General features: G+C 45.8%; 1 protein-coding gene across 3 annotated transcripts in view; it reads right to left on the bottom strand.

Moving 5' to 3' along the window:
- Positions 1–13,461, bottom strand: part of CENPP (centromere protein P) — a 345,180-nt gene that overhangs the window by 224,457 nt on the left and 107,262 nt on the right. The window lies entirely within an intron of this gene.

Here is a 13,461-nt window from a genome sequence, read left to right as displayed (position 1 = left end):
AGCACCTGGTTAAAGATGGATTCCAGTTCATGTGACATGATCACATGTCACTACAAGACCCCAAGCCTTCATTCCTTCCAGCCTGACTCACAGGAAGGTTTGCTTGCAAACAGAGCCCCAGTCAATTGTCCTGGTTGATGGGAGCCATTAAGATTCCAAACCACCATTAATGGCCCACACTTTGCATAATTACAATAGGCCCTCAGAGTTATATTTCATATTTCTAGTCCCAGATACAAGAGTGGTACATTTATACAAATAGGATGATCACACTCAGTAGATTATAAGCTTTGTAATGATACCTTACAAGAGACCTTTTGCATGAAGCATATTCCAGTTACATGATATTCACTCATTACCATATTTTTATAAAACCATATAGACTGCACAACGTCACAGTAATAACAAAATGTTTTTTTAAGTACATCAGAAGCAGGAAGCCTGCTAAATAACCAGTGGGGCCCCTGGACGATCAAGATACAAAAGGAGCACTTAAAGATGATAAAGTCATTGTGGAGAAACTAAATTAATTCTTTGCTTCAGTCTTCACGGCTGAGGATGTTAGGGAGATTCCCAAACCTGAGACATCCTTTGTAGGTGACAAATCTGAGGAATTGTCACCGATTGAAGTGTCACTAGAGGAGGTTTTGGAATTAATTGATAAACTTAACAGTAACAAGTCACTGGGACCAGATGACATTCACCCAAGAGTTCTGAAAGAACTCAAATGTGAAATTGCGGAACTATTAACTATGGTTTGTAACCTGTCCTTTAAATCAGCTTCTGTACCAATGGCTGGAAGATAGCTAATGTAACACCAATATTTAAAAAGGTCTCTCAAAAAAGCAAGCAGGATGTTAGGAATCATTAAAAAGGGGACAGAGAATAAGACAGAGAATATCTTATTGCCCTTATATGCCCACATGGTACGCCCACATCTTGAATACTGCGTACAGATGTGGTCTCCTCATCTCAAAAAAGATATACTGGCATTAGAAAAGGTTCAGAGAAGGGCAACTAAAATGATAGGGGGTTTGGAATGGGTCCCATATGAGGAGAAATTAAAGAGGCTTGGACTTTCCAGCTAGGAAAAGAGGAGACTAAGGGGGGATATGATAGAGGTATATAAAATCATGAGTGGTGTGGAGAAAGTGAATAAGGAAAAGTTATTTACTTGTTCCCACCAAATGAAATTAATGGGCAGCAGATTTAAAACAAATAAAAGAAAGTTGTTCTTCACACAGTGCACAGTCAACCTGTGGAACTCCTTTCCTGAGGAGGTTGTGAAGGCTAGGACTATAACAGAGTTTAAAAGAGAACTAGATAAATTCATTAGCCAGGATGGGTAAGGAATGGTGTCCCTAGCCTCTGTTTGTCAGAGGGTGGTGATGGATGGCAGGAGAGAGATCACTTGATCATTACCTGTTAGGTTCACTCCCTCTGAGGCACCTGGAATTGGCCATTGTCAGTAGACAGGATACTGGGCTGGATGGACCTTTGGTCTGACCCAGTATGGCCATTCCTATGTTCTTTTGGGGCTGAGAAGGAATTTTTCCCTCATTGGCAAATTGGCCAAGGCATGGTAGATTTTTTCACCTCCTCCACAGCAGGTCAAGGACCTGGTGACATAGGTAGGAAGTGTAACCAGGCCTTAGTGCATCACAACTGAGGATGCCAAATTCAGGACGAACTGCTGAGAAACAGGACAAACACAACCCAAAACTGGTGGTTATTCTTTTATAAGATATATCAAACCAGCCACAAAAGTAAACTTCTGTTTCACCACATTGGCTAACAAGAAAACATAAAGGCAGTTTTCTCAGGCATTCCTGTTCTGATATCACCACCAAAACACTGGGTTCTGAGACGAGTGGTTCTTTACAACCAGTCACATCAAATAATAGGTTCTTCTGATCCCAAAGGACTAGCCACACACCCAGGTCAATATATAACTTAGACCTTACCCAAAAATTATGCTGATGCCAATCCTTTGGTATCTAAAATCTAAAGGTTTATTTATAAAAAGAAAGGTGAGAGTTAAAATTGGTTAAAGGAATCAATTACATACAGTAATGGCAAAGTTCTTGGTTCAGGCTTGTAGCAGTGATGGAATAAACTGCTGGCTTAAGTCAAGTCTCTGGAGTACATCCACAGCTTGAATGGGTCATTCAGTCCTTTGTTCAGAGCTTCAGTTTGTAGCAAGGTTCCACCAGAGGTAAGAAGCAGGATTGAAGACAAAATGGAGGTGTTTTCAGGGCTTTTTATAGCTTTTGCCATGTGGAGGGCATCCCATTGTTCCTACCGTGGAAAATCACAGCAACAAGATGGAGTTTGGAGTCACATGGGCAAGTCACATGTTCATGCCCAATTTCCTTCAGTCATTGCAGGAAGCCATTACCTACACTCCAGACAGCATGTTTACATGACAGTCCACTCAGTGTAGATGGGCGTCTCCCATGGTCCACTGTCAACCAAGTGTTTCTTGATGAATCATTTAATTTGAACAGTTCCTCCAAGATGTGCTGGCTAGCTACCTTGTGGGCGTTACCCCAGGAGCAAACATTTTAAATCCAAGTATAGAGCCAATACTTATAACTTCACATACAAAAATGATACATTGATACAGCTAGCATAATCATAACCAGCAAAACATAACCTTTTAATAGACACCTCACTCGACAACCTTTGTACAATATTTGCTGCAAATATGTAACAGTGGCTGCAACAGTGATCTATATGGTTATATTTTAATTGGATAACGTCACCGGAAGGTTAGGTCCAGATGTCATAACTTAATAGATGGCAGGTGGCTAGTGCAGGTACTTATCACAGAGGATATATAGTTCCGTGATAAACAGGAGTTGGAAGTAGATTTAGAGGAAGGCATCCTCTCCACCCAAGCTGGAAAAGAGGGGGTTAGGACTCCTAACATCTGATACACTGGGGAGAAACCCCCTTTTTTTTTTCCAGACTCCCGTCACCATCATACAAGGGAAGAGAGGTGGTGCAATGAGCTGGGACCAGGCTGGGAAGGGGGAAGACTGACAGCAGCCCTCCCAAATAAGTGGAAATGATTAAGGAAAGAATAATGACCTGCACTGTACGATTTATTGCCAGGTATTCCTAGATACGTTAAGTGAATACAATTGCAGCCCAATTAAATCATATGCATTGCATTTTGTCTTTCTTCCTGCATAGCTAAGACTTTCTGAGAAACAAGAGGATCAAGAATACTTTCAGAAATGTATATTCCATGCACGGAGCTAAATAAATATGCACTAGCCAGTGAGGAGACTAGACACGTATGTCCCTTAGTTGGGTTGATATATTTCCATAAGGGCAAGCTTTGCTGGCTTGCATAGTACCCAGCCTCTCTCTCTGGCACACTCTTCAGTACTAAGATCAATCCTATCTGTGCAGATGGAAGTAGGTCTTTTATGCTCTCTTTCTCACGAATGCAACCAGACACCACATAATAGGATTTAGTCTAAATTCTCTGAAATAAGGCAGATAGCCACAACATTATTTAGTTTTCATGTAAGAAGCACTTAGCTATTACCAAGGATTTATAACTACCCTCAGCAATACAGTATTTAAAAGATGAAGTATTTGGGGAAGAATGAACTAATTATCTAAATTTGTAGGCACCACTTTTCTTCCTTACTTCAATAGATTTAAACCTGAAGTAGTATTGTTTTCCTGCCTCAGTTCCATTTTCTTTCTTTTTGTTAGGATTATGGTTCCTACTGTAGAATCTCATCTTTAAATGGGAGGTTAGGCATGTGATTCTTCTCAAAATAACTGCCGATGTTTCTCAATGCAATACCTGCTAGAAGTTGTAATGACTTCTCTCTAAGTAATGACTGGTGTCAAGTATCAGGGGGTAGCTGTGTTATATGCATCCACAAAAACAACAAGGAGTCCAGTGGCACCTTAAAGACTAACAGATTTATTTGGGCATAAGCTTTCGTGGGTAAAAAACCTCACTTCTTCAGATGCATGGAGTGAAAATTACAGATGCAAGCATTATATAATGACACATGAAGAGAAGGGAGTTACCTCACAAGTGGAGAAACAGTGTTGACAGGGCCAATTTGATCAGGGTAGATGTAGTCCACTCCCAGTAATAGATGAGGAGGTGTCAATTCCAGGAGAGGAAAAGCTGCTTTTGTAATGAGCCAGCCACTCCCAGTCCCTATTCAAGCCCAAATTAATGGTGTTAAATGTGCAAATGAATTTTAGTTCTGCTGTTTCTCTTTGAAGTCTGTTTCTGAAGTTATTTTGTATAGCTACTTTTAAATCTGTTATAGAATGTCCAGGGAGACTGAAGTGTTCTCCTACTGGCTTTTGTATGTTACCATTCCTGATGTCCGATTTGTGTCCATTTATTCTTTTGAGTAGGGACTGTCTGGTTTGGCCAATGTACGTGGCAGAGGGGCATTGCTGGAAAACTTCAGAAACAGACTTCAAAGAGAAGTGAGGTTTTTTACCCACAAAAGCTCATGCCCAAATAAATCTGTTAGTTTTTAAGATGCCACCGGACTCCTTGTTGTTTAAATAATGACTGTTTTACTCTCACAAAAGACTCAATCTCAGCTGTCCTAGAACCTAGAAACCTATGTCCAATGCTGAACAATGAGCCAAAACATTCTTTCTTAATCCAAGCAAAAGAAAGAAAGAAAGAAAGAAAGAAAGAAAGAAAGAAAGAAAGAAAGATGAACAATTTGAAGAAGTAAGCTTATGTAATAGATACCTTTAACAACATTTTTGGTACAGCCAGTAGGTATAACCCCAAGCTGTATCAGAGCATACAGTAACACCAGAAACATCTGATGCAAACCTAAGCACTTGGCAAAATCCTACCCTTATCTGGGAGAGCCAGACAGGACACTGGGGCATAACAGTGCCATGTGTGTATTTCCAAAACACATACTATGCCTGCAGTACATGACAATTTAGGAAAGGGCACCAGAAGATGTTGCCCACTACTTGTTTGAGCACGAGCAGTGGTTACACACAGCTAACAGTTTAACATCAGCTGAACAGCTAGTCAAACAGGCATGGGAAGTACAACAAAAGTCTATGTGCTAGCTGGTTATACCTTCTAATAGTTGAAGCAGTAGGACAGAACCTGCTCTGCTGCTTGCAAGATAAAAAGGTTTCTGATACCATCTTTCCTAACTCAGTTTATACAGCAGAAGGCAGGATTTGATCCAGAGATTTTAAATATACATACAATGTTTTCTATATCCTCTGAGCAACAAATTACAAAACTTTAGTAATTCTAGAATGGGGGGGGGGAGGGGGAACTCATTCATTCATACCTGCTGCTTTTCCATTTCCTCAAATCCATGTGTATTTTCTCTAAAAATCTTGTTTATGTTTCATGCAAGTAATTACAAGCAGTTCAGTGCTATATAGAGAAAATGAACATAAATATAAAAAGTAAACAAACACAGACTTAGCCATCTCTGGTTTTTAATGTGACAAGAATGAACAAGTTCCAGATATTTTTAAATAAGTTCCTATGTGATTTTTTTACCACATTGAAAAACATATTGAAGCAATCAAAAAAACGGTTACCTACCTTTCATAACTTTTGCTCTTTGAGATGTGTTGCTCATGTCCATTCCATTCTAGGTTTGTGTGCGCCCGCGTGCACAATTGTCGGAGACCTTTGCCTTTTGCCATATCCATAGGACCAGCTGTGATGCTCCCTTGAGTGCCGCACGCATGCAGTGGTATCTCAAGTGCCGCCGGCCCTACACCCTCTCAGTTCCTTCTTGCTTGCAACTCCAACAAAGGGGCAGGTAATGGAATGGACATGAGCAACACATCTTGAAGAACAGTTACAAAAGATAGGTAACCATTTTTTCTTCTTCGAATGCTTGCTCATGTTGATTCCAGTTTAGGTGACTCACAAGCAGAATCCCTGGTGGTGAGCTCGAAGTTCACAGATGTGCAGCTTGTAACACTTTTCTTCTGAAGCCATTGTCATCTTGGGCTTGCTGGGTAAGCGCGTAGTGTGACGTGAATGTATGCAGGTGGCAGCTCTGCAGATATCAGAAATTGGCACATGGGCCAGGAAGGCCGCCGCCGATGCCTGTGCTCTAGTTCAGTGGGCTGCTATGACCGCCGGAGGAGACACTTTTGCCTGATCATAGCAGAACCAGATGCAGGCTGTGATCCAAGAAGAAATTCTCTGGTTGGACACTGGATGACCTTTCATCCCTATCTTCCACCACGACGAACAACTGTGTTGACTTGAAAAATGGCTTGGTCCTCTCGATGCAGAAGGCTAGCACTCTCCTGACATCCAGAAAGTGCAACCTATGTTCCTCCTCAGACTTATAAGGCTTTGGGCAGAAGACTGGCAAGAATATGTCCTTGGAAGTGGGTGGGATGGAGGACGAAGTTTGCCAGATGGCTTTGGCAATGTTCAGGACCCCTTTGTGCACCGGGAGTGTGACACACACAGAGAGCACATTGAACAACATGTCCGATTGCTCCGCCATTTCCTCTGCCTCAAGGCCCTAGTTGGTGGCCACCCATATGAGCAGTGCTTAGTGCTCCCTAAAGTCATCTGGTGAGCTAGCCCAGAAGGATCCCACCACCGCCTCGTCTGGAGAGGACGACGCCGACTGCATGATCGGGGGGAGGGCCCAGGGCATCTTCCCCCGCAGGGGAAGGAGATCTCAGGGTGGGCACCTGTTCCTCCACCACAGCACCTGCTGGCACATTCTGCATTGAGCCCAGTGCCGACTGGGGTTTGTCCGGACAAGGCGACCGAGGACTGGTGAGATGGGGGCATCAGCATAACCGGTACACCACTGGTATACCAGTAAGGCCATTGTGCTGGCCATTGGCCCTGCTGCCAGGTCAGCATCGCTGCAATGGATGCAGCTGCTGGAGCCCAGTGGCAATGATGCTGTCTAGGCGAAAGGCTGAACTCCCTTCTCCATGCCGCAGAAGTCCTCCTCCTCTGGTGACCCAGGCAGGGCTGTCGACACCTGGGTCTGGCGGCTAACTGTCACCACAGATGACCGTTGCCTGGAATGGTCCGACCGGTGCCGGGAGTAGGAGGATCAGCTCCAAGTTGGGGAGCGTCCCCGAGGTCTCGGTGATGTTGACAGACGACATGAAGGTGACTGGGGCCTCCTTCTAGGTGAGGCCTGATGGGAGGGTGGACAGGGAGCGCAGTGCCGGCGACCTGTAGCAGCGAACCGGTGACCTGGGCTGACGCAGAGACCAAGGACATGGTGACAAAGGGCTCTGCTTTGGTTCCAGAGACCGGCGGCACTCACTCACCTTTTGGGAGGCCTTCACAGCTGGCTTGCCCTCATAGGGAGCCTTCACCAGGTCCATCGCCACACGCGGAGCTGACTGTGGCGGGAGAATCCGTTGCTCTCTGGGCCGGGAGCTGAGAGGGCATTGACTGCGCCGTCAGCGTGGATCCCCGGAGTCAATGGCGGATCCCTTGGGGGTGTAGTAGGTCCCCTTAGGGGCATGCCCCCTTGAAGCTCCGGCATGGGCAGGTGGCCTGAGCGGGGTCGTTTGCCCAATGCCCCTTGATCCAGCTTGCTCAGTGGTGGGTCTCTCTTCTTAGCCTTCTTCTTAGGTACCGGCGAAGGGGATTGGTGCTGGGAAGAGCCCGGTGCCGGGGCTGCACCATGCACCAAGGTCGAAGTGCTGGGCTCTGAGGCTGGGCGAAGAGCGGCCTCCATGAGTAGGGCCCTCAAGTTAATGTTGCATTCTTTCTGTGTCCTGAGACGAAAGTTCTTATAGATGCGACACTTCTCTTTAACGTGGGATTCCCCCAGGCACTTCAAACAGCTACCATGTGGGTCTCTAACAGGCAGTTGCAGTCAGAGCAGGGCTTAAAACCCAGAGACCCGGGCATGCCCCATATGGGACAAAATCCCACCGAGACACTACCTGACTAACTACAGTACCTAACAGCTACTTACTAACTAATCTACTACAAACAAACTATATACAGCTGGAACACAAGGTTCAGGAGTAGGAGAAAAAACACTGACCACCTGCAAAGCAAGGGAAAGAGGCACTCTGACCAACCACAATGGGCGGTAAGAAGGAACTGAGAGGCGTAGGGCAGGCAGCGCCTGATATACCAACGCATGAGTTCGGCACTCAAGGGGGCCACACCCCGCCGTACAGATACCGATAAGGCAAAAGTCTCCAACAACTGTGCACATGGACGTGCACACACCTAGAATGGAATTGACATAAGCAAGCACTCGAAGAACAATTAAATTATTCAACCAAAAGGAAAGCATAGGCCTGTAAGTCAAACTCTGCAATTAGAGGCAAGATGGATGAAGTAATATCTTTTATTGCATCAACTTCTGTTGGTGAAAGAAAGAAGCTTTCAAGCTTATACAGACCTGAAGAAGAGCTCTATATAAGCTCAAAAGCTTGTCTTTTTCACCAACAGAAGTTAGTACAATAAAAATGGCTACCTTGTCCAGGTACAAAACAGCTGCAAATAAGCTCTGAGATTGTCAGCCCTAAATAATGAATGACCAAACAAGAGTTTGGAGCAACCACCACATGCTTCAGATATCACATATTTCACAGGACATCCTGAATTTCATCAGATTTATTCTCAATGACTTTGTCAAATAAATGCCCTCCCTTTCCTACAATGCAGTAGGTCCCCAGAATGTCATCTTTTCTCCAATTAAATAGCAGTTAGGATGGAAAAATAATGCTTTGACATCTCCTTGGATGAAAGGACCATCAGGAAAGTCATAGTGAACAAATTAGGGGATTGGTCTTTTTTGTTTCTTTTCCCAGAAACTAGGGTTACCATACGTCCGGATTTTCCCGGACATGTCCGGCTTTTGGGGGCTCAAATCCCCGTCCGGGGGGAAATCCCCAAAAGCCGGGCATGTCCGGGAAAATCGGGAGGCTCGGCCGGGGCCTCTTTGTGCGGGGCCGGGGGCATGGTGCCGGGCCGGGCCCGTGGGGCCGGGAGCCGGCCCGTGGGGCTGGGAGCTGGGAGCCAGCCCGCGGGGCTGGGAGCCGGGCCGGGGTCGGGGAGCCGGGGCTGGGAGCCGGGAGCCGCCGGCCCGTGGGGCGGGGAGCCGGGCCGGGGTCGGGGAGCCGGGAGCCGGCCCGCGGCGCTGGAAGCCGGGAGCCGGCCCGCGGTCGGGGAGCCGGCCCGGGGAGCTGGGAGCCGGGCCGGGGAGCTGGGAGCCGGGAGCCAGCCCGCGGGGCTGGGAGCCGGGAGCCGCCGGCCCGCGGGGCGGGGAGCCGGGCCGGGGTCGGGGAGCCGGGAGCCGGCCCGCGGCGCTGGAAGCCGGGAGCCGGCCCGCGGTTGGGGAGCCGGCCCGCGGGGCTGGGAGCCGGCCCGGGGTCGGGGAGCCGGGCCAGGCCCGCGGGGCTGGGAGCCGGGAGCCGCCGGCCCGCGGGGCTGGGAGCCGGGAGCCGCCGGCCCGCGGGGCTGGGAGCCGGGCCGGGGTCGGGGAGCCGGGAGCCGGCCCGCGGCGCTGGAAGCCGGGAGCCGGCCCGCGGTTGGGGAGCCGGCCCGCGGGGCTGGGAGCCGGCCCGGGGTCGGGGAGCCGGGAGCCGGCCCGGGGTCGGGGAGCCGGGAGCCGGGCCGGGGTCGGGGAGCCGGGAGCCGGGCCGGGGTCGGGGAGCCGAGAGCTGGCCCGCGGGGCTGGGAGCCGGGCCGGGGTCGGGGAGCTGGGAGCCGGCCCGCGGCGCTGGGAGCCGGGCCGGGGTCGGGGGGCTGGGAGCCAGGAGCCGGGGGTGGTCGGCCAGGGCCCGAGCCGACCCAGGCTGGAGCCGCCGGGGGCCAGCCTGGGCCGCGCCTCCTCCCCCCACACTCCCCCTTACCTGCTTCAGGCTTCAAGCAGGGGAGGGGGCGGAGACTTTGGGAGGGGGCGGAGTTGGGGCGTGGGCGGGGGCGGGGTTGGGGGCGGGGCCGGGGCCCCCGGGAGTGTCCTCCATTAGGAGGCACAAAATATGGTAACCCTACAGAAACCATTTTGGGAAAGAGCTTTTGCCATTGATGTGAATGTGAGCTGGTAAAGTTTCACATGCAGCTATCTGAATAGGTGATTTATTTGCATCAAAGCTTAGATGTCTATTATGTTAAAGGCCAGATAACCATAATCAATATTTGGAAGTTGTGAACCTCTTATATGCAATGACTTTGTATTTGAATGGACTGGCTTTTAGGCCTTTACACAGACAGCTTATTGTTTCCCTTAGATGCAATCCATTTGGCTATTTCTTTCTGCCACCCTCTCTTGGAAAGATTAATATATCTATCCTATGAATAGAGCTGAAATTCCAACTCCTATACCCGCAAATGCTGCTAAGGCCTTGCTTCTAAAAGATGCAGTCTCTGGAACTTGTGCCTGCTCAGAAACCCAGAAGAGCCATTCATCTGCAACTTATTTAGTGGGTGGACAGGATGAGGCAGTTAGCTGGTCTCCTGAACGGTTTACAGAAAAATACTATTTCTAAGTATGTGGCTTTTGAAAAAAGCCTCATCTTGAAACATGACTCTACCTCATTTTGTTTAATTTTTGGAAGAGTGCCAGCATTACCGGAGAAGGAAAAGAGACGTTTTTAAAAAGTTTAATTATTCATATGGGAGGCTGTCTGTAAACTGTGCAGTTTCACTAGTATATACATTTGATTTGTTAAATGGCCAATGTACTTGACTATGGAATGTCCATTTCCAGGTGGGGATGGTAAGAATTTAGGTTGATACTGGGCAAAGCTCTCAAATCACCACTTGGTATTTAATTTCATGTAGGACAATGTTTTGTCATTGGCCTGTGTATTTATGAACAACTCGTGATATCGAGTCCTATTTTTAATGTACTACATCAAGTTTCTTCATCTTTTCAGGTCGGTGACCCCTTATTCAAAGTCAAAAATTTTCATGACCTGCTTACTTTCACTATAAAAGTATGAATAAAATATGTATCTTTGACGATAATGATAAGTTTAAATAATGCAACTACTATTTCTACAACTAATGCATTTGAACTCAGAAGGTTATGGCCACCCAAAACTTATTCTGGAAATTTAATTTTATTTGTCTAAGAATTAAACTAAATTTTCCCAACACCTCACTACCCCATTTATTGTCTTTATGCAACCTACAGTTCAGAAGCACGACACTAGATTCTGAATTGCCTCTGAATCTATTTATCTGCAGCTATTTGTTTTTGGGCACTTTGGTTTGGCTAAGAATTCAATTTTTGCCATTTGAAATTAAAAATAATAATTTAAACTTCATATGAGACATTTCCATACATATCATAACACCCAAGGAGCTGATGAGATCAACAAAAATGCATCATACACTTCCAATGCAATAGTAACACATCTGAAACATCTATGGACATATTAAACTATATCAGACAATTTTTAAATCACACTCTTTCAAGCTTAAATATCCTGTGCATATGGAGACTAGTCAAGCTTCAACAACTATGCTTTAACCATGCTTTAACAAAAAATCTTTATGTCCAAGAAAACTAAATAAAATAAATTTCACTACTGTGCTCTCTTTTAAAGCTCCTAACATGGAAATAAGTTTGTAGAAAACTAAAACAAAAACATCTGCTGTAAGATTGCTTTTTCAAAACCAGACGCTCATTACTGCAAATTGATACTGTCATTGCCAAAAGTTAAATCATCCCCACCCTTTCATTCAAACAGCTTCAATCTTGCATATTTTAACATCTGCAAATCTGAAATTTAATCTTTGCCTGTGAAACAAAATGACTTATAAATTAAGAGAGCAAAAGCAAATGTTGAACAGTGAAACAATGTACATAATATGCACTAAGAGTTTCCTAAAGTTATTAATCCTAGACATATACCTATCTTTCTAAATTGAACTCTGTTCTCAAAATTTAAGAAAGTGTTGTTTGTTAGGAAGGATGTGGTATAGCATGACCCCTTGGGGAACCAAAGCTCTCACAGAGAATTCTCTAAGTGTAGTTCTTTGTATTAGTGGTGTTACTGAGCTTCTACTCTTCATGAACCTTCGTCCATTTTGGGATTAACTTTCTAGCTCTCAAATCTCAGTGCAGTTAGGCTTGCTATCAGCACACACACTTGAGAATTTACAAAATCCCTACATGTTAAAAGTTATAGTTTAAAAACAGATCTGGAAAAAACAAACCAAAACACAATCTATGAAAAGGATGGTAACAAAGATCCCACCTTACATTTAACATCTGGATAAAGCTGGACTTCACAGCTTCTTAAAAACATCAACTTTAGAAAGAATGGAGCAGAGCAGGAACTGACTGGGAGTCTCAGCTCTGTGCCAATCATTTCTCCAGCCAATTGGTGGTCTAATACAGGTCACAGATAGGGGAAAACTTCCTCTAATGCTGCTACAAATGCTGCTCAAAGTGGCTAATGGGAGAAGATGAGCCCTCCCTGAAGGTCTGGGGCACCGTTTAGCCCTCCCTGCAGGTCTGAGACAGTGGGAGGAGCTTCAGACCCCACTTCTTTCCCCCCAGTCAGCCAGCAGTCGAAGGAGATAACCCACTGAGCATGGGACTCTGCTCCAACCCTGCTCAATTCTTCAGCTAAGCAGCAGATGCAGTCAGTGATTTCCCTACACCCCGCCTGAATTTTCCCAACACCCCCTCCCCCAGTTTTGTGAACTAGTTACATGCCAATTTAGTGACTGTTTGGAAATTTGAATTGAAATTAAAACATTAATACACACTTTAAAAGCATATACAGTGTATGATAAAATACATGTATCTGAAAAAGTATAATAGATTTGAAAAGTATGAACATAGACTAGCTTCCTTATACAGCTGTTGTTTTTTATGACATCAGTGCATTCATTTCGGTGATGTTGGCCAACCTAATAATTTAAAATGATGATTTGTAAGCGAAGTCTAAATGAGCTCTCCCTGACAGCTAGTGATGAGCTGGGGCTGGAGGGAAAGGCTTCACAGGATCAGATTGTATTTACATTCACACCTAATCTACCTAGGTATCCAGCAAACAGAGCGGTGTTGCCCAAGAGATAGATTTTGGATGGGGCTGGGTTACAAATCAGTTGAATGTGAAGAGGGGGGAGGGGGAGGAAATGTTGTTGTTCTTATTGTATGAGTAAACGGCAGTAGAACTGTACTTAGCCTGTGCTGATTGAGGGTATCAAGAGAGAGGGTGGGGACCTGCCCCTCTCCACTGTTTAAAGACAGAGCTGATTAGGCTCCATAGAATCTTCAAAAGACATTAAAAAAGCTATACAATTAATGTCTTCATTATATTCTTTTTTCAGCAAGAGTCCAAAAAGACTGAATATCTTGGAAAATATAGAAGATACACTGGGACTAAAATTAAAATTAGTCCAACCTGGGGCTTATAGGCTCAGAATATGGGCTGGAGAAGGAAAATGGGTATAAATGGAGCCTGAATGTACAAGTAGTATCAAAGACATTC

The sequence above is a fragment of the Malaclemys terrapin genome, chromosome 7 (assembly GCF_027887155.1).
Source record: "Malaclemys terrapin pileata isolate rMalTer1 chromosome 7, rMalTer1.hap1, whole genome shotgun sequence".
Classification (NCBI taxonomy): Eukaryota; Metazoa; Chordata; order Testudines; family Emydidae; genus Malaclemys; species Malaclemys terrapin.
This window is presented reverse-complemented; position numbering and strand designations above follow the sequence as displayed.